Genomic DNA, 21,327 nt, shown 5'->3' with positions numbered 1-21,327 from the left:
TGCTTCGTATAGGTCTACCTATATTCGTGTCTACCTATACTACTATACCATTGTACATAATACAGAACTGAGTACCCATACAAATTCACTTAAATATATTAATGTATATAATTTCGCATCGTGTAGAATTTGTCCTACCGTCCGTCGTTTAATGGAATTGTAACAATAATTAATAAACATTATAATAGCTAACAGACTACAGAAACCTCTAAGAGAACAATGAGGAAAACAGCGCCTGTGCAAATTTAATTATTAATTACAATATTATACACGTGGTGGTTCATGAAACAGTATCTAACTTGCACGCTAGTAAATATTATGCTTTATTTCGGTGTTGGGACGGTATACGTGTCTTGTCTACAAGCAGCAGCAGTAGTATAACGCTGTTCGTCGTGACACTGTGCTATATCATACTGTCAGAAACTATTATTATTTATTCGCTGGAAAAAAAAAACCGATAAAAAACTGAGTTTCAAATATTTACGTTTCATTTATACACGCTCACACATAAGCGTGCGTTTGCTATTCTTTTAACATAAATATAAATATGATTTTCAGTGCATTTGTACGTCACGAATGTAAACTGTTCCGCACTAGAACTTTCGATAGAAAAACGACACGTATCCGCGTAACTAAGTAAATGTTACCTAATGTATCTATTGTAATTATTATATTCTACAGTAATTGGACATTTGATCTCCCGCGGCTTCTGGCTTTTACTATTCGGAAATTTACTCGAACAGACGCAACCTATAAAATAAATCTTTTGGCGTAGGTACCGCAATGACTTATTTTTGTCGCTTTTGTCTCCCGGACTTATCGAATAATATGTTTTATAATAATACACAAGTAATTTAATGACTTTTCACCATCGCTGCTATCGATTTTATGCAGTATTATTAGATAGTACTTACTGCAACAATTATTCAACATAGGATTATACACACAAACATATCATAATATATTGGTATTCGTTGCATACGTACAGTATGTATAGTTTTATGGATACTTAGAAAACGCAAACAATTCTTAATACAATAAAAAACCTTTATTTATAAAAACATTAATCGATGTCCATTCATCGTGGTACTTACCCGAATCACGATTTTGGTGGGACTTCCCGTTCTCTCAATTTTTTTGTCTTAAATAAATTTATTTATTAACGCCCATTCGGTTAAAGAGAGTACATAATGTTACAGCAAACAAAACGAAAAAAAAAACAGTAATTGTAGAATATTAAGAACATTAATAATACTAATACTGATAATATATGTATAGCATATTAAAAACAGTAATTATAAAGTATTAAAATTAAATTGTATATGGCAATTATTTATCCAAAACCTGGGCACAAATAGTGAAATTTAAATTTGTTATTAAAATTTAAGTCAATAACAACACTTGTATTATCTTAAAATAAGACTTAAAGACTCGTTAAAAATATATGATTGCGAGTAGAAAGATATGCATAAATTTTATTGTCTCAGCTCATTTACTTCATTGACTTAAATTTTCTATGACTATTATTTAAATTAGTTATATACATTCTATATTGTCATGTACAACACTCCATTACGTTATTTTAAAATATGCTCTCAACTTTTTTTTTATTCTAATAATATTTTTCTTTTTTTTTATTCGAATAAAATGGTAATATAGATACATAATTTCTTTTTGTATCATTGTATTAATTAATTACTAATCACATTAACATATTAACTATTTTGATTCTAGTGATCCAATACGTTTAATAAGGTTTGTTTTTAATAATCATAGTCCAGTAATGATAATAAATGTTGTATTATTTTTTTGTGAAATAAAAACTGCTGAAATTTCGGTATTGTGGGTTCATAGTAGGTACTCAGTAAATATGATTTATTTTTAATTCACTATTATCTGTGATACCGTTTATGTTTTTATTAAAATCTTTTTTACCGTTATATTAAACAATGTTAGTAATTTTCTTTTTTTTAGTTAGTTAGTTCTACATCACATATTTCCTTATTATACTACCAAGTTAGGTATTCTGATTATTTTTTTAACTTAGATCCTAGACGTTTTTTTAACAATGTACACCATTATCAGTATAGTGTTCTTTTTCATTGCATCTATAACACATAATTCTTTCTGCTTTTTTTTTATAACGATCTCTTTGAAATTTGGGTGTTTGGCTGTTTTCAAAATGATTTCTATACTTCTCTGGTGTTCTTTCATGATTATTTCCCCTGATATACAGTCGTCTGTTAGTATCCCTATAGTTATTATTATTTCTATATCTTTCTGGTGTTCTTTCGATGCTGTCTTCTCTATTATACTATCGTCCATCGGTATCTCTATAGTTATTTTTATATCTCTCTGGTGTTCTTGCACGGATATTTTCTCTATTATACTGTCGTCTATCAGTATCACTATAGTTATTTTATTTCTATATTTCTCTGGTGTTCTTTTGTGGTTATTTTCTCTACTTCTATTAATTTGACTTCGATGGTATGGACTTTTATCTCTATATTTATTTATTGGTTTAAACTTATTTAAACGTTTTTTTTTTGTAATTTCACCCAAGACCAATTTTCTTTTTATGTTTTTCAAATATTCTAAAAATAAATCGACAGTGTCTTTCAAAAATATTGATAACAATTTTATTTTATTTTCAGCATTCTAATTACAATGCATGCTTTTTCATATTGTCTAATATCTCCATCTTCTGAAAATATCTGGTTCAATTGTTATAAGTTTATTTTTATCTATTTTGTTATTATTGATTTTAGTTAAATCATTTATTTATTGTATTCTGAGATTGATTAAAAAATATGTATTTAAATTATCTGCAGTAGCATTTGAGTTTTCTATATCGTTATAAAACTTTTCAAAAAAATGTGTTCAAATCATTAAATTTTATAAGTTCTAAAGTATATTTTATCTCCCTTCTTTATTATTTTCTAAATTAGTATAGGATAAATTATCACTTTTATCAGAGATTTTATTTATCGTGTCCCGTATAATATTATCTATGGTTGATAAAGATTCAAAAACTTTTTGACATTCGTTTGCAATTGTGTTATTAATTTTATTTTTTATAGAATTGTCAGATTCAAAACAAGAATCTACACTTAAACTTAATTTTTATTCCAGAACGTCTGTATCTATTTTATTTTTAATTGATTCTTTAAAAATGTGTTTATCTTAATACATATCTGTTGATTTTAAAATCTCTCTAAAATACCTAATTAATCTAGGTCGTAAATTATTAACTTCACCCTATAATTTTATTTTATTTTTTTAATTTATATAAGTCGATTAGTTCCAGTTTCTTTAAAATGTAGATATTGGTTATTTTATTAATTGATTTTGAAATTTCAGTTAAATTATTATTTTTCATATTTCATGCTTTAAGAGAATAAAAGAGGAAAATATATTCAAAAACTAATTTAATTTAATGAAAATAAAAATTAATGTTTTAATTTTAAAGATAAAAATTGAATCAAGTAATTAAAAAATTACATTTAAATTAACAACAATTTTGACCAAATAAAATTATCTTACATTTAATTTTAATTAAAATATATGATAATATATTTAAAACTATAATATAATAATGTATTAAAAGAAGAGATTAATAATATAATAATAAAATAATGAATCTAACCTAATCTATGAGTAACTCAAAAGATATATTTACCATAAATTGATGTGAACTAATGTGACGGCACACAAAAATACACTAAACGGATTACATACAACTAGTGTAAGGTACACAATTTATACGAGAAAACACAAAAACAGAGTTAACAATTTACAGACCATGGATTACAATTAACGTTGGATGCTACTGCTGTATATGTATACAAAGGTGATATAGATACTTAGAAAATACAAACAATTCATAAAACGTTTGAAAATCTTTATTTATAATACACATATAAATGTCCACTGACCGTGTTATTTACCGAACAACGATTTTGGAGCGATTCTTTGTTCTCTTATTTTTGTTGCTTTATATATAATATATATATTGTACATTTTGTTGTCTAAGATCATTTGTTTCATTGACTTAATATTCTATGACTATTGTTTAAATTAGTTTTATAAATGCCTTATTGGTTCAACAATATATATGCAAGATGATTCACTAAGTATACTCACTGATTTTCTTTTTTAATAATGTAATTATTTAAAATTTGATTTTTGGAATTTTTAATTATATCTATTTATTTATTTTAAAGAAAATATTTATACATTTTTGAGATGTTTTTTATTGGGTAGGTATTTAAGGAGTGTCTTGTACTCTTGTGAAAGAATAAACTTATGCTTTTAAATGTGAATTTTCATTTTCAAATGTAAATTATTAGCAGATAATCTTTCTAAAAATTTCGATTTATCAAATTCATAATTTGAACAAGTACCTAGTTATTGAGTTATCTTATGAAGTGTATTAAAGATAATAGATTTATATTATTATGGGGTTCGAAAATAATATGGAGAAAATGTAGCTTCGAAATTTTAATAACGAATAATAATCCATCAACATTTATGATTTATAAGAGTAGTGCAAGCATAATTCATACTAAATTCAAATTTACAATTAGTTTAAATTTTCGTAAACACTTTTTAAGATCTATTATCCTTGGTATAAAAAAATGTATTAACTGAGAAACTATTCGTTTTAATATTGAATTAGATACATCAAAATTTTCCAAAAATAATATTCGAATAAATTCATTATTCAAAGATAAATGGGGATTGTAGGTGAGCATGCTTGTTGAACCATTTTGTATATATTTTACAATAGCAATTGTTAGAAAAAATTCTATAGTAAGTATTGATATTATATATATTATTACTATTAATATATATTATGTGATATCAAGATCAACCATGTATCCGCAGTAGAAATATAAATTAAATTTTATTTATGTATATGTAAAATCTTCTAGACGTATATATAAATTAATATATGGTTATGCGAGGTTATTTGGCATATAAAATAGTATAAACTTGGAAACTACCGAACCAATTAAAATTATATTTTTTTGCATATTTATTTATTGATATTTGAGGAATGTCCAACGTATAGCTTTGTTTTTAAAATTCTATAGGTTGTCATAGGATGTGTCACACATTACATTTAAAATATTAAATATTACATTATTATATTATATTTTATTATTTTTTCAATTACATTTTAGCACACAAAAATCGAATATTTACTTGTTTACATGTAGGGTTGCTTTGGTTATAGAAATAAAAAAGGCTTAAAAAATCTGTAAATATTTAATAATGAATATATGTTTATAGTTTATATAGGTATTCAAAAAATACACGACGATTTTGGTGATAATTTAAAATCGATATTAGAGATAACAGGAAAGAAGATTGAACTACGTTTGAAAATATACTATGAGCTGTATCCAATCCACCACTGAAGGATTTCCCATTGTGGTCGAATCACAAAGTGATGTCACCAACGCTGATTTGCACGTGAATTGAGGTACTCTAAAACAGATGTATGTACATTATTTTTTGTCGTATTCTATGTTTTTTCTTACGGATGAAGTAGGGTTGTACAGCTAGTATATTATAATATATGACACGTTGACGTCTACGTTTGAATAGAGAGAATCGATGTGTATCTAATATTATTATTGTATTCGATTAAATCGGTATTGGTCATGGACTATTCCGGAGTAGCTCAGTTCTAAATTCTAATACATACAGACATGCGTATACAAGTATAGATTTATATGTAAATTGTGTACGCATATTATACTTGTATTGGGTGTTTTTTTATTGTTAACTAGATAATATCTTAAAATAAAATACCAGGATTTCATTTTTATATTTTAAAAAGGTATCTACTGACAATCGTAGAAATATGCTAACCAGTACGTTTCTAAATACGTTTAAATAATAAACCAATTTCTTGAATTTATTAAAATAAATTACTTGCCTTTAATGGTGTATGATAAAAGTATCACCCTGTAGTCTGTGCGTATAATATATGTATGAAACAGAGTTTTTCTTATTCTCGGAAGTCGTAGTACGGGAAAAACCAAGATAAACATAAAAACATTATGCCGAAGAATCGACTGAATACATTATTTTATAATATTATGACCGTTTTCTATACAATTTATAAAAACCGAAAGCTGCAGTTATATATATATATACGTTATATGAATGTATACCGCGGTGTTTAATGGTCAACTGTCTCTGGGAATATCGTTTTTGAGTCTGCATAAACGATATGTATACATGATTATGCAAAAGTCCCGAATAATTTTTAGACACGATAATATTTCTCGCCGAAATCGATGTTTGAATTTGATCGTAAATATTACAATATACTAAACTATACATTTATTTATGATTTATTGATAATCATTTTTGATTACAGGATAATTTATTACTAAACAAATAAGATTTTAAAGCGAGTTGGTTTTTATTTTAGATAATTGCCTTCAGTACGTGGAAGTTTTCTATCGTTGATAATACTGAATATAGAGGATAAAGGTAGGTAACTATAAATTGCATATTAGTAATAACAAAGTTCCAACAGAGTTAGGGTATAATTTTTATGATACACACTTTAATTTTTTTAAGATTTATAAAAGGTACATTAGTAGTATGTTGTTTCGTATATTCTATTATTTTCTAATAAATTGGAAACTATTGACATTTATTTGAAGAAACAAATTATGGTTGCTCTCGAAAAAGCTTCAATGAACCTTTTTTGCAAATTAAAATCTACGGATGTTTTATTTTATAAGATTTATTTAAACTTTAGAGAAAATGTCATGTTTAACTTTTTAAGATTCAAAAACGGTACATTGAAGATTCTGAATACGCTCTTAAAAATTAAAATCCAAATGATAAATAATGGTTGCTCTAATTGTATAGCCATAAATGATTAACAAGTTTTATTTATTTAATAGGTAGGTACTAATTTTTGGAAAACGATGAAGACATTTTAATTTTGATTACCAACTTTTTTTTAAAATACTTTGATTAGACAAGTAGAACTTAGAAAAATAAGAGCAAGTGTTATTTTTTTTATAAATTTGTAAAAATAGAATTGTGATTTATACCTCGAAGAAAGTATTCAATGAATAAATAATTCTATTCTGGGTTAGCGTAATGGAATTTCAAATCCATTATCTTATTATTTGGAAATGTTTTGAGGCGTTTAAATAAAAAAAGAGTCATTAAATGAAGTACAAATAGAACAATATATATATATATATATAAATATTTGCAAAAGTAGGGAATTCTGCTTAATTAAAAGTAAGTATAAAGACTCTGAGAAGCAGTTGAAATAAGTTTGTAATCGTTATGAAAATAGGGTAATCAAAGATTATTTAAGATGTGTAGATGGTATAGCACACAATTTCTAATTATAATCGTTTAACGTTTATTTTATTTAATTAATTATTCATTATATTTTTTTCATACATTTTATTTATTATTTTTCACTTTCTGAATTACGAGTATTATTTTTAAATTTATATATTAGGTAACATTACATATATTTTTTTAATAGTTGTAAACTGTATTTGCAATGAGCTTTCTGTAGGTGAATCGTAACCGATCTTAACTTTTAACAAAATCTGTGATAGTCCAATAGTAGATTATTCACGAGGCTTATTAGTTATAACATATATAATACATGGATAACAATTTAATACGATACGTTAATTTTTCAGTTAGATATTTAAGCCGAGTGATATGGTAAAGTATTAAAATCGAACGAACATAATATTATAGAATTTACTAATAATATATAGTGGTAGTTCCAGGTATATATCATATTTAATCGAACTAAAAGCCAGTTCGCATTAATTTTTTTTTTTGAGTTAAAGAATGAAGAATTTTCAAGTACTCGAAGGTTAGTAATATGACCATGTCAAAAAACAAATTTATAGAATTTTAAAATTGTAGGTATGATATAGGTACTTACTATCTATGTAAGTTTGTATGCCTGTAGACTCGGGCACTCGTAAAATTATTGTGTAATAAAATAAGGTAAAAAAAAATATATATTGATTGTACACAGAGGAGTTAAAATATTATAACATTAAGATACGTTACTAAATTAGTATACGTATAATGTCAAGGTGTCATATAATATATTATTTGCCCTTGTTGTGTCATATACCTAATGATGAAATTTGATAATAATTTGGATATAATATCATTGTCGATATTAATAGTAACATATATCGTACCTGCAAGATAATATTATAAACTTTACTGCACAACGCAGATTTTAATAATTATATAATTAATTTGAGTAGGTTGTAAAAAATACTAAAAATACGTATTGATTAATTTTTATTTTTTAAACGCATCCATATATAGTTCGACCCTCTGAAACGCTATTACGAAAACGTCGGAAGCCCGCGTCAAATGATAATATCGCCAGTGTACACGCACATACGCACACATAAATATATTTCGTTTAAATATAATACTGTACTATATGTTAACCTATGGTAGGTCGGTCGATAAATTATTACGTATAGGTAGAACACGCAAATGCGTATAAGATGGTGACATGTTATAACACGGTATTAGAGGTATATGCTTTGTACTATAATATAATATAAACGATCCAAATGATAATGGATATCCGCGGATAGATTTGATTTAGCCCTTCGAGTGGTGTATGTAGTATAATCCTTTTTTTGCGATCGCTTTATAGGTACCGTGCCAGAAAGTATGGACTTTGTGGCGCAAGAATATCAAATGCAAAGTATGTAAGACGCACACACAATTTGGGCACTACGCGTCGACGCGGTTGTGGGCGTTCTACATTCAGTATGTGTACATCGTTGAAGTTTTAATTAAATAGCATCGATTTTACATAATTTTACAGGTAAGAATAAACAAAATGTAATTCTACTTGTTTGTTTTTACGGACTTCTTGTACATAATTCTATATTTTAATTAAGCCAAAATAAGTTACCGAAATGGAGGGGTAATATTCTGACCCGTTTTACACCGTTAATAATATTAGAGTAGCCGCCATTCGTTCTTGATATTTCGGGATATAATATTGGTTTAGGAACTCGTGTCCCGGTGTTTGAGTCTTTTGGGACTTGGTGTTGTTACTGGGATTGACTATTTATATACTAATGACCTAGAATCGAACTTGAATGAAATACATTTTAATAAGTATACAAAGATTGATCGTTGATATATTTTGAAATATTTTGGCATATTTACATAATTGGGTGTAATGTTTAACTGCGATACATGTGGCCCCGCACACACTGAATAACAAAATATCGTTTATCTAACATAATATAGTGAGTACAATTTTATATTGTAGCTGCGTACTTTTTTTCTAAGTCATAGTATACTTACAGAAAAGACACATTTCCAATTCCCGTTTCGTTATCACGTGGAAACCGATTACATTTTTTACATTTATACACAAAACGATGAAGCATTTCATACTAAGCAAAAAAAACATCTTCCGTGATGTAAAAAGATGATTTGAATAAAGAATTACAGTGTACGTATAGTATGTGTAAACATATTCTAATTTATATAATATGAATCGTAGTCCAATTGCATGGAAACATAATCATAAATATTTTTCTAATATATGAGTAACTAGCACCAATTTTTTAAATTTTGTTGGGGTGGAGGGGGGGTAAGAAATGCTATAGTTCTTATTTTTTATTCTAATTAATTTGTATGATTTTCAAATAGCTTGTAATAATTATAAATTTATGTCAATATATATAATATATATATATATAATTTTATATGATTTACCAAGCATGCATATCCCCATTTTTAATTTAATAATGTATTTGACCAAATTGCGATTATTGAAATTTTTCAATATACTTTATTAATAATAATAATTTTATACATTGAGCTCAAGAAAAATAAATGCATATAGTTTTGTATAAGCTAAGTCTGCTTCTGAGAAAAACCTACAAAAATTATCTATCTATAAAATTAAATTAAAAAGTAGCAAAATGGAGAAAATAAGAATAAAAACAAATTGTTAAAATATTAACTGGTAAAATAAATAAAAAGTAAAATATAAACAAATAAAAGTATACGAAAATAAATATAATATAAAACTATTATATTAATGGATAATAGTTCATCCAAGTATTTACGATATTTAAGAAACAGTCTAACAGCGTACTTTACTCGTTATTAGTACATTTTATAACTGTTTATAAGTGGATAATAATCATGAGGTGGAAGGTCAATATTTAAAATAACATAATATACATTCATTATAATATGTAGATATACCGCTTGTATTAACTAAATATATTAATCGAATTTTGGACTGTAAATGTATGGCATTAGCGTTTATATGTATGAATATTATAATAATCTTAAATATTATATGCACTATACTAAAACTCGTGCAAAAATGTGGTTTTAAACTTTTTTTTAACTTTGATCGTAAAACGTGAATTGTACAAACAATTTTTAAATATATACATAGGTAGATTATATAAATATAATGTTGGAATGTAACATTCAATAGTTAATATTACCATGCAGATATCCATAAGTCTATTATCTATATAATTTATGTATAGTACCTACAATGATATCCAATTTGATGCTCTGAAAATTTAAAAATTTCGGTACGCGTAAAATTTTTGTTGATTTATATTGTCTCGGAAACTATAATAATATTTTTAAAAATCGTTCGTAGAAGTTTTTGTTTAATAAGTGGTTAAATTATTTTAGTTAGAATTTTTAATAGATTCACCGTAAAAATAATAATTGAATTGAACACCTTTGAACAAAGTTTTCTTGGAAAAAAATTATTAATAACTGCTGTCTGTCAAAACACTATCTATGTTAAGACAAATTTAGTTAAGATTTCGATTGGACTCTTAGAGCTTGAAAGTTGTAGGAATTACATATTGTTCTATATACTCTCAATTTACAGCAGACCAGGCTAGAAATCTGAATTGTATGACGGTAATCTTAAAAGGACGGTCAAGTGAGTACGCTCTGCTGTATAGTAGGTCTCCATAATTGATGTATTAAATTTGAATTCAATGATAAGTACATTGTATACGAAAAACGATTCTGAAAGGAGATGATTTGTCAGCCTAGGATATATTTTCTAGTGGGTGGTGAAAAAGGTGGTTCATGGCTTAATGACTTAAATACCACAAAATTTAAGTTCTTTTATAATTATTATTATTAGCTAAACTTTAAGGAAATCTTGTATTATATTTTCAACTCTTGGTTACTTATACAAACATTTTTGTGAATTATAATTTATAACTACAAAATAATTTGCAAATATTCATATATTAATGATTTTAACGAATTTTTATCAATATTTGAACTTCAAACGCTTATAAAAAAAATTGTGACTGATGATTTTTGATTTTTTTTTAACTACAATATGAACAACTCATAAGAAACTTTTTAATAAATTTTCAAGTTTTTTTTGTCTTGTAAAAGACGAGTTTTTTCCAACAATTAGTTTATTTATTGCGCGAAGTCTTGAATCATTAATGCCAAGGTCCCTATAATTATTATTTTTAATTTTTTTTTTTTTTTTTTATAAGGAGTAAAATAGAATCAGGTAATTTTGAAAAGCAAGTATACAATTGTTCCATATCAGTAATTAATATAATAAGTATTAATTATTATGTATTGAATTCTTAGCATTCGCTGATAATCTTCTATACATCTCTGTGGTTTAGTTTAAGGCAAATATACCTATTATATATTTTATAAAGAAGAATATTTCCTTTGCATTTTTAATATTTATATTTTTGAATAAGTTAGTAATAGTTAAAAATAAAATAAATAATTTTAAATTAAAACATGCTTATTTAGTTATATTTAAAAAAATGTAAATATTAAAAATTCATTTGGTTAACGAACAGGGAATATTCTTCTTTATAAAATATATAATAGGTGCCTTGGCCCTAAGAACCAGGGAGTCGTAATCGTGGAAATATGGGACATATTTGTTATATTATGTGGGAGATAGATAGAGAAAACAAATGTTGGTGTGGTGGCCCCTTAAGGTGTTTATAAATATTCTCATAAATATACTTATACATAATAAAAACAACTTTTTTCTCACATTAATGTCATTATATTCTTACACCCGGGAAATATTTTATACAATAATATTATAACGTCGTTAAATGAATAACAGTAATAATTGTTATTAAACAACAATGTATGGCTTCTGTAGGGGTTTCGCAGCATACAGCCAATCAGCGCGCTATTTTACTGTACTACTTTTCTATTGGTTATTATTATTATTAAATGCGTTTTGATCTATCTTAACTATTCGAGTCTCGGGATTAAGTTCGTCAGTCGTAGTTCGAACGCAGTGATCTATACTTCAAACCCCGCAAGATCATTCAAAGCACTAAGCTGTTGTCACATCTCATATACGTTGACAATAATAATTGATTGATTGTCGATTCTATATATATACATTCTGAGGTTAGTCATGGGCGATTGCTTAACTATACGCTTTAAACAATTATTTTAATATAGGTATTATAATATATAATATATTTACGTCGATATATATATATATCGTAGTATTATGGCGAGGAGAGTATGTTATTAGTAATTTATAATATTTGTATAAAATTTTAAGCATAAGTTAATATAATATAAGAACATACTCGTAAGTAATAACTAGGGTTCAAGACTTATTGCATTCTAATTATTTTTTGTAATGCTAGTAGAATACTTTAGGTACCTACGATGGAAATTTTTTTCACGAATAAATAATTTAAATACAAAATTATATTGCAGAAATTTTGTGTTATTTTAAAGAAAGAGCATATTTGAACATCGTTTATAGTATATAAATATATTTTTCACATATTTATACTTTAAATGATCATAAATTTGCTGGCCAATATTGTGTTTGTATAACTATAACATTCAAAAGAATTTTCAAAATTAGTTAATCTTGACGTAATATTTTACGTTTTTTTTTTATCCAACAGTATTTAAAAGTCTTACTTGCTATCAACATAGGCGCTATTATATCAGTGTTAAACTAAACTAGTTTTGCGTAAAAATTCCTGTTTTTCCGTCACTTTTTCTTTTGTTTTTCCCGATTTTTTTGAAAACTTCTGAAAATTGTTTAGTTTTTATCTCTATAATGCACCAAAGATCTTAACTTTGCCATCGCAAACCATTCCTGAAGTTTGAAATTGAAGCATCATTTCGACAAGTTATGCTATACACAAAAAAAAAAAAAAAACACACACTTCACTGTAAAATCAATACATTAATCACTTCGTTCAGAATCTAAAATTTAAAATGAAAATTTTACATTTTAGGGAAAAAGTACATATTTCATTGATTTTCAAACTCATATTAAATATATTTTTCTGAAAAATTGATTTTTTTTCTTAATTTATGTATTATAAATTATATTAAAATAAAATTCAATGTTATTTTTTCGTAGTTATTTATTGTCATCATCGCAGTTGATGTTACGACAATGGTGCGATATGCATTTAATCTATTTCCCGTTTGTATGCTGAAATATTATCTTATCTAAAATCGTTTTATTTTTTATTCGTTAATAAATTTACTATACACGATTTACATTTTGCTGTATTTTTTTTAAACATATTTTAAATTTGAAACTATTTTGTTTTTTGGAATTTTAAATAATTAATTTAGATTATTAATATTTTTTCATGCATATTTTACTATTTCTATTTGTGTATATTTTTCCTATTTTACCAACTATAATTTTCGAGTCCTAATGATAACATTCATGTTGGTAAGTACCTTGTTGATTAAAGGCGTAATTACAATACGCAATGTAAGTTTATTATCATTTACATTAATTAAGTACAATTTCAAACTTGTTACACACGATTGCAACACATTATACATCATAAATATATTATGTAAAAACAAAATGTTTTAAAAAAAATAATTTCCCAGACGTTTTTTCTACATAGTTCACGATTAATGTGATGTTGTTTTTTTACGACAGCATTATGATGAACTATGGGCGATAAATACAATATTATACAATAAAAAAAATTATGAATAAATACTAGTCTAGTGTTATTTTTAAGGATATACATTTTAATGAAGAGTAAATAATTTCTAACCACGGGTTTTTTTTATCGTATAATATACCATACTATAATATTACGACGGAAGATATATTATATACTCGTATTATATTATATTGTTGTTCTTACGGTATAAAACCATATGAGATCGTCGACTATGCATAGTAATTGCTATACTAGAATATAAATAATAATTATTATAATCAGGGTAGTGGAGTTGTTGTATATATTTTGCAATTTTGTTTTTGTTATTCAGATTTATTGCTAAATTAGTTAACAAATGTGTTTCATATATGTATAGTAATGAGAGTATGATTTTATTTTGCTTAAATAACGTAAAACGTTAGGCTTTTATGATTTTTGCCATTTATTTTAATAATATGTACGTTTAATTAAAAAATATTTCTTATAGATTTAATTTTATTAAAAAAAAAAAAGAAAATTAGGTAACCCACTTTTCTGTGTGTTAGATCTTAAGCGTGGCTCGTAAATCGAGGAGAAAGTCACCATGACACATGTGTTAAATTTGAATTCAGTGAAAACGGTTTACAAGTCTATAGGTTGTGATATATTTATATTTATATGAATGGAATTAATTTTTCTATTATTAATATAGTAGGTTGAATATGTTTTTATAGAATAAATCACATTTTTAAATGTTATAGGTCTGTGTATAAGATATAATAATATACGTCAAACGTTTTAAGTATTACCCAATAATAATATTTTTAAATAACAACAAAATATATTTCGAATGTCTATAAAAAGCTCATAAAGATTCAAAATATTTTGATAACTTTATCATGAATAGAAAATTCTTGTATACACATGTGTTGAATTCCTTAAGTATTTAATATGGTTATATATTTTTGGATTATAAAAAAATATCAAAAATCTATGAAAAAAAAATAGTTATTACGGGTGAATGTCTAATGTCGTAAAACTTTAAACGCTCATTAAAAATTAATGCGCCTTGCCAGTAAACTTTTTTTTATCACGGATAGGAAAACTTAAGAGAATTCTTGTATTAAATTTTTAAATCTTATTTATAAAATTAAATGTTTTTATGAGTTTCTAGCTACAAAATAATTTGAAAATGTTTGAGAGTTTGAGATCTTGACGAATTTCACAAAACTCTAACTAAACAGATTTACGACAAATAAGCATCTTATGAAAACCATTACCCTTATATAGTAACATAAGTAATGTGTAAAATAATTATCAATAAACTGTTGATGTTGTGTGAAAAAAACTTGAAAATTTAATACAAAGTTCCTTATGAGTTGTTCTTATTATAATAAAAAAATAAATCAAAAAATCGTTAGTCCTATTTTTTTTTTTTTTTTTCAATCGTTTATAGTTCAAATTTTTATGAAATGTGTCAAAATCGCGTAAAATTTGCAAGTAATTTTTTGTATTTATATCTGCAGTTAAAAAATTCAATACTCCGTTTCCCATAAGTTTTCCTTCAAAAACCTATAGAGTAAACTCGAAGCCTCATTATGGGATAAACGTTAAGAGCATATTTTGAATTTAAAATTTTTACGAAATTGTGCAACGATAATGATTTATTCTCAAACGATTCAATACTTGTTATTTTTAAAAAAGTTAAAGTTGTAGATACTAGAAAATTTTACCAGTTATATTTAGATTGGCATTTTATTTACATGATTTAATTTTCAAAATATTTTGCTTATTTTAAGTCTATAGGTATTTTAAATATATGTTTTTGTTTAATTTTTTTTTTTATAAATATCGATACAAATTTTTTGGCTGAGTTAAAATACTTTAAAATTTAATAAAGAGTTCCTCATAAGTTACTCTTAATAGTGATTCAAAATTATATAAGAATACATATGTACAATTGATTTTTTATTAGCATTTGAAATTTAAATATTGACGAAAAATCGTCAAAATCATGTGTATTTGTGTGTATTTATGTGTATTTTTTAGGTATAATTCATAAAAACGTTTGTATAAGTAGTTTAGAGTTGAAAATTTACAAATACAAGATTTTCCATAAGTTTGGTTTACAATAATTATAAAAGAACTTAAATAATGGTGTATTCATTCCATTAAAACATAAACCACTTTTTCACTAACCACTGGAAGTTATATTTTAGGTTGACAAATCATCTTCGTTCAGAATAGTTTTTCGTTTAAAATGATACTTATCATTGGATTCAAATTTAATACATCCATTATAGTGAACTACTGTTTAGCAGAGCGTTACTCTTACTTGACCGTTCTTTTTTAAATTTATTGTGTAAATAATGTATTCAAAAATAAATTAAAGACAATTAGTAAAGAAAAAAAAACTATGACACATTTTAACTATAACGTGTATGATATATGAATACATTTATTTAATTTTTTAGTTATTTGACCAAATGTAACAATTTTTATCAATATTTGAATTTTAAAAAGGAAAATTTCTATAAATAGCCCAAATAACTTATTAAAATACTTTGAAAATTGTATTATATACAGAAATTATTATAAAATACCAATATCTGGTAAGAATTATAATACTATCTAAAATTTTTGATATTATCGAGTAACTGCTTTGAGTTAGAATTCTCGTTTTTCTTTAATTAGTTTTTTGTTTTTACTGGTGATTTTGAAAAGTAGGTACTAAAATTTAATTATGCTTCCCTAAATTACCAATTAGATCCAATTTTCTACTGGAAACCACCCTAAAAATCGATGTACATATTTTTACTACTTTAAAACGTAATGGTAAAAAAAGATAAAAAATAAATATCATTGTTGGATCAGTATATATATTTATTGCTCTGCTTAAAATCTAAAAATAATTATTCGTTTTATTTGGATCTTTAAATTTTATTTATTATATATTATATTCTTTTCATAATTCAGTATTTAGGTATTTTTTAGTTCAAAAAATTATCTAATCTTATTTTAAATTTACGAATTGCGCATGTTTAGTATAAATATGAATAATATAATATATTAAATAATAATGTTCGAGAATGCATTTTCACGGTTCGATGACATTTCCAAGGAAATAAAAGCCTCTTTTGCGTGATTCACATTTTTGAAATGTCGAATGTTATAAGACGACCTTTGTTCTCGTCAATGTGCGCCTGTCATCAGCTGCAATGCTACCACCACCATCACCATCATCACCCCACCACCACAACCACCTTCACTATACCTCCAACATTACCACCAACGTTCACTGAAAAATTGACCTTTATTTTCATCAGTTTTGCAATGCAAATGACATTATTATAATTGACGGGATAATATTATGTAATAAATTAAAAATTGTGTTCGTATTGCATAAAAATAATATATTTTATTTTCAACATTAATATATGTAATTATATAGGAATATAATATATGAATTTAATTCAATGTTATATTATTATGTTTTATTCATATGAGCCATATTATTATGCATTCGAACAAATATTATAAGAATAGAACAAACTTGCTAGATAGGTATATGGCTTTATTCATAAAATTCATCGTATAAAATACAGTTTAAATTAAATTAAATGGGCATATTGACAGTAAGTTGAATGTTGAAGAAAATCAAAAGATATCACTGTTCTATTTTTTTTAGGTGCGATAGGTAAACAAAATTTTTCATACACTCAATAAACTCTAAAAAGATTTTATACAAATAGTTTTATTCATATCAAATTTTCGACTGTAATTAATTTAGTATACTAAATATGATATCTTAATATGTGAGATGTACACTATAAAATCGTTAATAATTTTTATTTTTTATAACTAACTAAAAATATCAAACATAAAATTTCTGGAATCAACATTTTTAGAAAGAAAATTCTCAATGCCAAGGGTCTTAGTTCATACAATCTAAATTTATTGTATCATTTATAATATTTAATCGTTATAAAAAGTTAGCATTAAAAATTAATAATTTATTACTAACAACTAAAAATCATAGGAATTGGAATTTAAAACTTACCGAAATATCTGATTGATCATTATTTTAGTTTTCGGTACATACAATTTAAAAAAAAAAAAATAATTTTTTAATGTGATGGGTAAAACTAAGCTTATTATTTTATAAGCTAAAAAATATGGTTTTATGTACTTAATATTTTGTATAGGAGATAATACGAGGACCACACATATAAAATATAAAAATATTTACTAAATAATTATCTTATGGCTCATAAATATATCCTTTAAACTCAAATGTTATGTAAAAATATCCAACAGTAATTTTTCGATTTTTTTTCACAACGTTGTGTAATGTATTTTGCGCTTACCTTGCATCAATAAAGTCGAGTATAGAGAAATTATGCAAACCACAAATGTCCTTTACGTGTTTGTTTAAGATGGATACATAACTATATATTGTATAAAATAAAATCTTCAATATAATACCATGATCAATGTATTAATGTTTGTATAATAATATGTTCAATGATGAGAAGTGAAACAAACAAACGTTTACATAGCGAGTTTCGGAGGCAATTGTAATGTGTTATTATGTAACCAAGGTATTATTTCTTTGAACTAATTAAAAATACTATTTTAAATATTTTAATCTTGACATTTCACAAGAAACACAATATTCTGTACATTTCATTGTTTGAAATTTAAAAAATCTAAGCTGTAGTAAGCTTATAACTCATTGCAGAGTTCAGAAAGTAACTTGCAGAAAAATTATGGTGGTGTACCTGAATTGCCTATCTAGGACGCCGTGTGTTTATAGTATCATTGGTATTGAAAAAGATAAAAAACTATACGCGTTTCTAAAAATATTGTTGACCAAGTATTGAAATTAAATGGTTTTTCTATTTAGTTTTTCATAAGCATCTTATATTTGACCTAAATATAGAAAATATTAAATATTGTATTTAATCATTTTATTCGACCAAATTTGCGTTTTGAATGTATGGTACATAAAAGTTGGAAGTACTGAATGGTTACTAATTTTTGTTGGTACTTCAATTTAACGACAGTTAATTTAGCAATACTTTATTTTAACATAAATATTATAAATATATATATGAAGATTTTTGATTTTATAAAAATACTACCGTCTACCACTGTTTTTAGCTAACTAATAAATTAATCTTTTTAACTATTAAATGTTATAAATGTACTTTATTTCGTAAAATGTAAATTATTAGTTTAACTCATTTCACAAAATGAATAATTTTATAATATGAAATTACAATGAATGTTTGTATGTAAATTGCAGAAAGTTATGAACTATTATATTTTGATTCAGTTAATTTAAATATTACATTGCAGATTATCAGATAAACATAAAAATATAAAAATAACCATTTTCTTTTATTATCTATTCATGATTTCAAATGTATCCCCTGAAAGATCAAGGGTTCTTGTAAGCTCGTATATTTAATTACCAATACTTAATTTTATCGTCAACAAACAAGAAATATAAAAAAAAATAGTATATAAACATATACATATTCGAACATACTAAACACTTTACAGTTTTCATATTATTTGTGTCGAATTAATACAAAATATATATTTAGCTTTCACAGAATTTTGGCCTGGGAAGTACATATCAATAACAAAACAATACACAAACCATATGTATGAAGTATTGAATGTAGCTGTCACCTAGCTATTAATATTCCTGATAAAAATAATTAATAATGACTTAAACTATTTTTATTTTATACTTAAAATTCTATTCTGTGGTATTATCGAGTTATAATCTAGTAGAAAGAAGAAAAAAATAATCATATAATATTTTAACGATTTTTGATTTCAGACTCACAAATATACGTCGATTGTGGCATACACTATAATTACTATCCTAAGTTGGTCGCCTTGTAATTAAGTAAGTATAAACAAAAAAAATAAAAATATTTTTTGGCTTTTTGTATGCTAACATCAATGCTTATAATTATGTTAATCGTTTTATATACAGCCTGTGGGACGTTTATTTTATTTATTAACAATTGTGAAACTGTTGCTTCAAAAGGCTCATAAGCAACATAAGAATGTATTGCTAATAAAACATTTACACTATAGTGCGGCCAGCTAAATTAGAAGTGTGACCGTCACGCTCCCGATGGCAAATTTCCTTTAGGGTTTCTACAAATGCCATCCCTGTGTAAAATATATATATGATGTACATTCGTAAAAAGGTAAAAAAACTCTTAGAACCCCTGATTTTCAATAAAACGGCCACTAGACGCATGACGATCACACTTCTAATTTCGCTGGCCGCACTTTACCACCAAATACACTAGGTGCTAGGTATTTACAAATCTGTGGTAAAGAAAGGTATAATATACATCAATAACGTGAGAATTATAAATAATAGTATTCGTAAAAACTCTATGTATTGCCCTTTGATCTGATCAATTACCTGAATTAAAATATTGAAAAAGACACCTTAAATCTTGCCACGGTCTCTCAATTTTCTCAATTTTTTTGACACCATATTTTGTCTGTTTCCATAAGAGATTAATAAAAAAAAAACATGTGATTTACAGCAACATTAGCAGATTACGACTTTCAGATGTATTTAAATGGTTGAAGTGGTTTAGAATAAGTGGTGGGATGGGCACGTTTAATAATAAATAAAATATCAGTTAAAACATAATGACACTGAGTTAGGTAACTGTTAGTAAGATTTGATTTAAAGTTTTCACGGTCTGCAGTTACAAAAATAGAAGAGAGGGTCGTTTTTATAGTTATCTTTATTTCCAAATAATATATATTATTATTATTAAATTCAATTGTTGACGTTATTATGTTGTACATTTTATATACCTATAGTAAAATATAAAAAAATATACAAAAGGGACTGAATTAGCAGTATATCTTTAAATTCAATTTTCATATATGGGTTGGAACTCGGGACGCAGCCATAATACCAGCATAGTAAAGAAGTAAAATACCACAGTTTGCTATTTTTTTTTTACGAATTTAATTAGGCGAATATAATAGGTACTTACTTAAATCAGGTCGTGGAAATAACATTAAATTTTTATTCTCTAAATTTTGTATCATATATACAAAATAAAATCTTTACAAAAATAATTATTAATTTTTATTGGGAGTTAATTACTTATAAACACGAATAAAATATAAACTACGGTTTTTGAAATAGGACGCTATTCTAAAATATTATCGAGAAAAATAGAATAATAAAAGGATGAAAAAGAAAAACGAGAGATATATACACTACCACTTAACCTTCTTTTTCTATGGCTCATTAAAAAGGTAAACTTTTTAAATTTATTCGTTATTA

At 25.1% G+C, this 21,327-nt stretch overlaps 1 long non-coding RNA gene across 1 annotated transcript in view; it reads left to right on the top strand.

Moving 5' to 3' along the window:
• LOC114125171 (uncharacterized) overlaps positions 1-21,314 on the top strand; it is a 33,318-nt gene extending 12,004 nt beyond the window's left edge. The window contains exons 4-9 of the long non-coding RNA XR_007604947.1: positions 5,296-5,488; positions 6,033-6,327; positions 6,395-6,510; positions 8,699-8,872; positions 19,837-19,905; positions 21,187-21,314. This is a non-coding gene — a long non-coding RNA (uncharacterized LOC114125171). The remainder of the gene's footprint in view (positions 1-5,295; positions 5,489-6,032; positions 6,328-6,394; positions 6,511-8,698; positions 8,873-19,836; positions 19,906-21,186) is intronic.
• The last annotated feature ends 13 nt before the right edge of the window (positions 21,315-21,327 follow it).

This window comes from Aphis gossypii, chromosome 3 (genome assembly GCF_020184175.1).
Source record: "Aphis gossypii isolate Hap1 chromosome 3, ASM2018417v2, whole genome shotgun sequence".
In the NCBI taxonomy this organism is placed as follows: Eukaryota; Metazoa; Arthropoda; class Insecta; order Hemiptera; family Aphididae; genus Aphis; species Aphis gossypii.
This window is presented reverse-complemented; position numbering and strand designations above follow the sequence as displayed.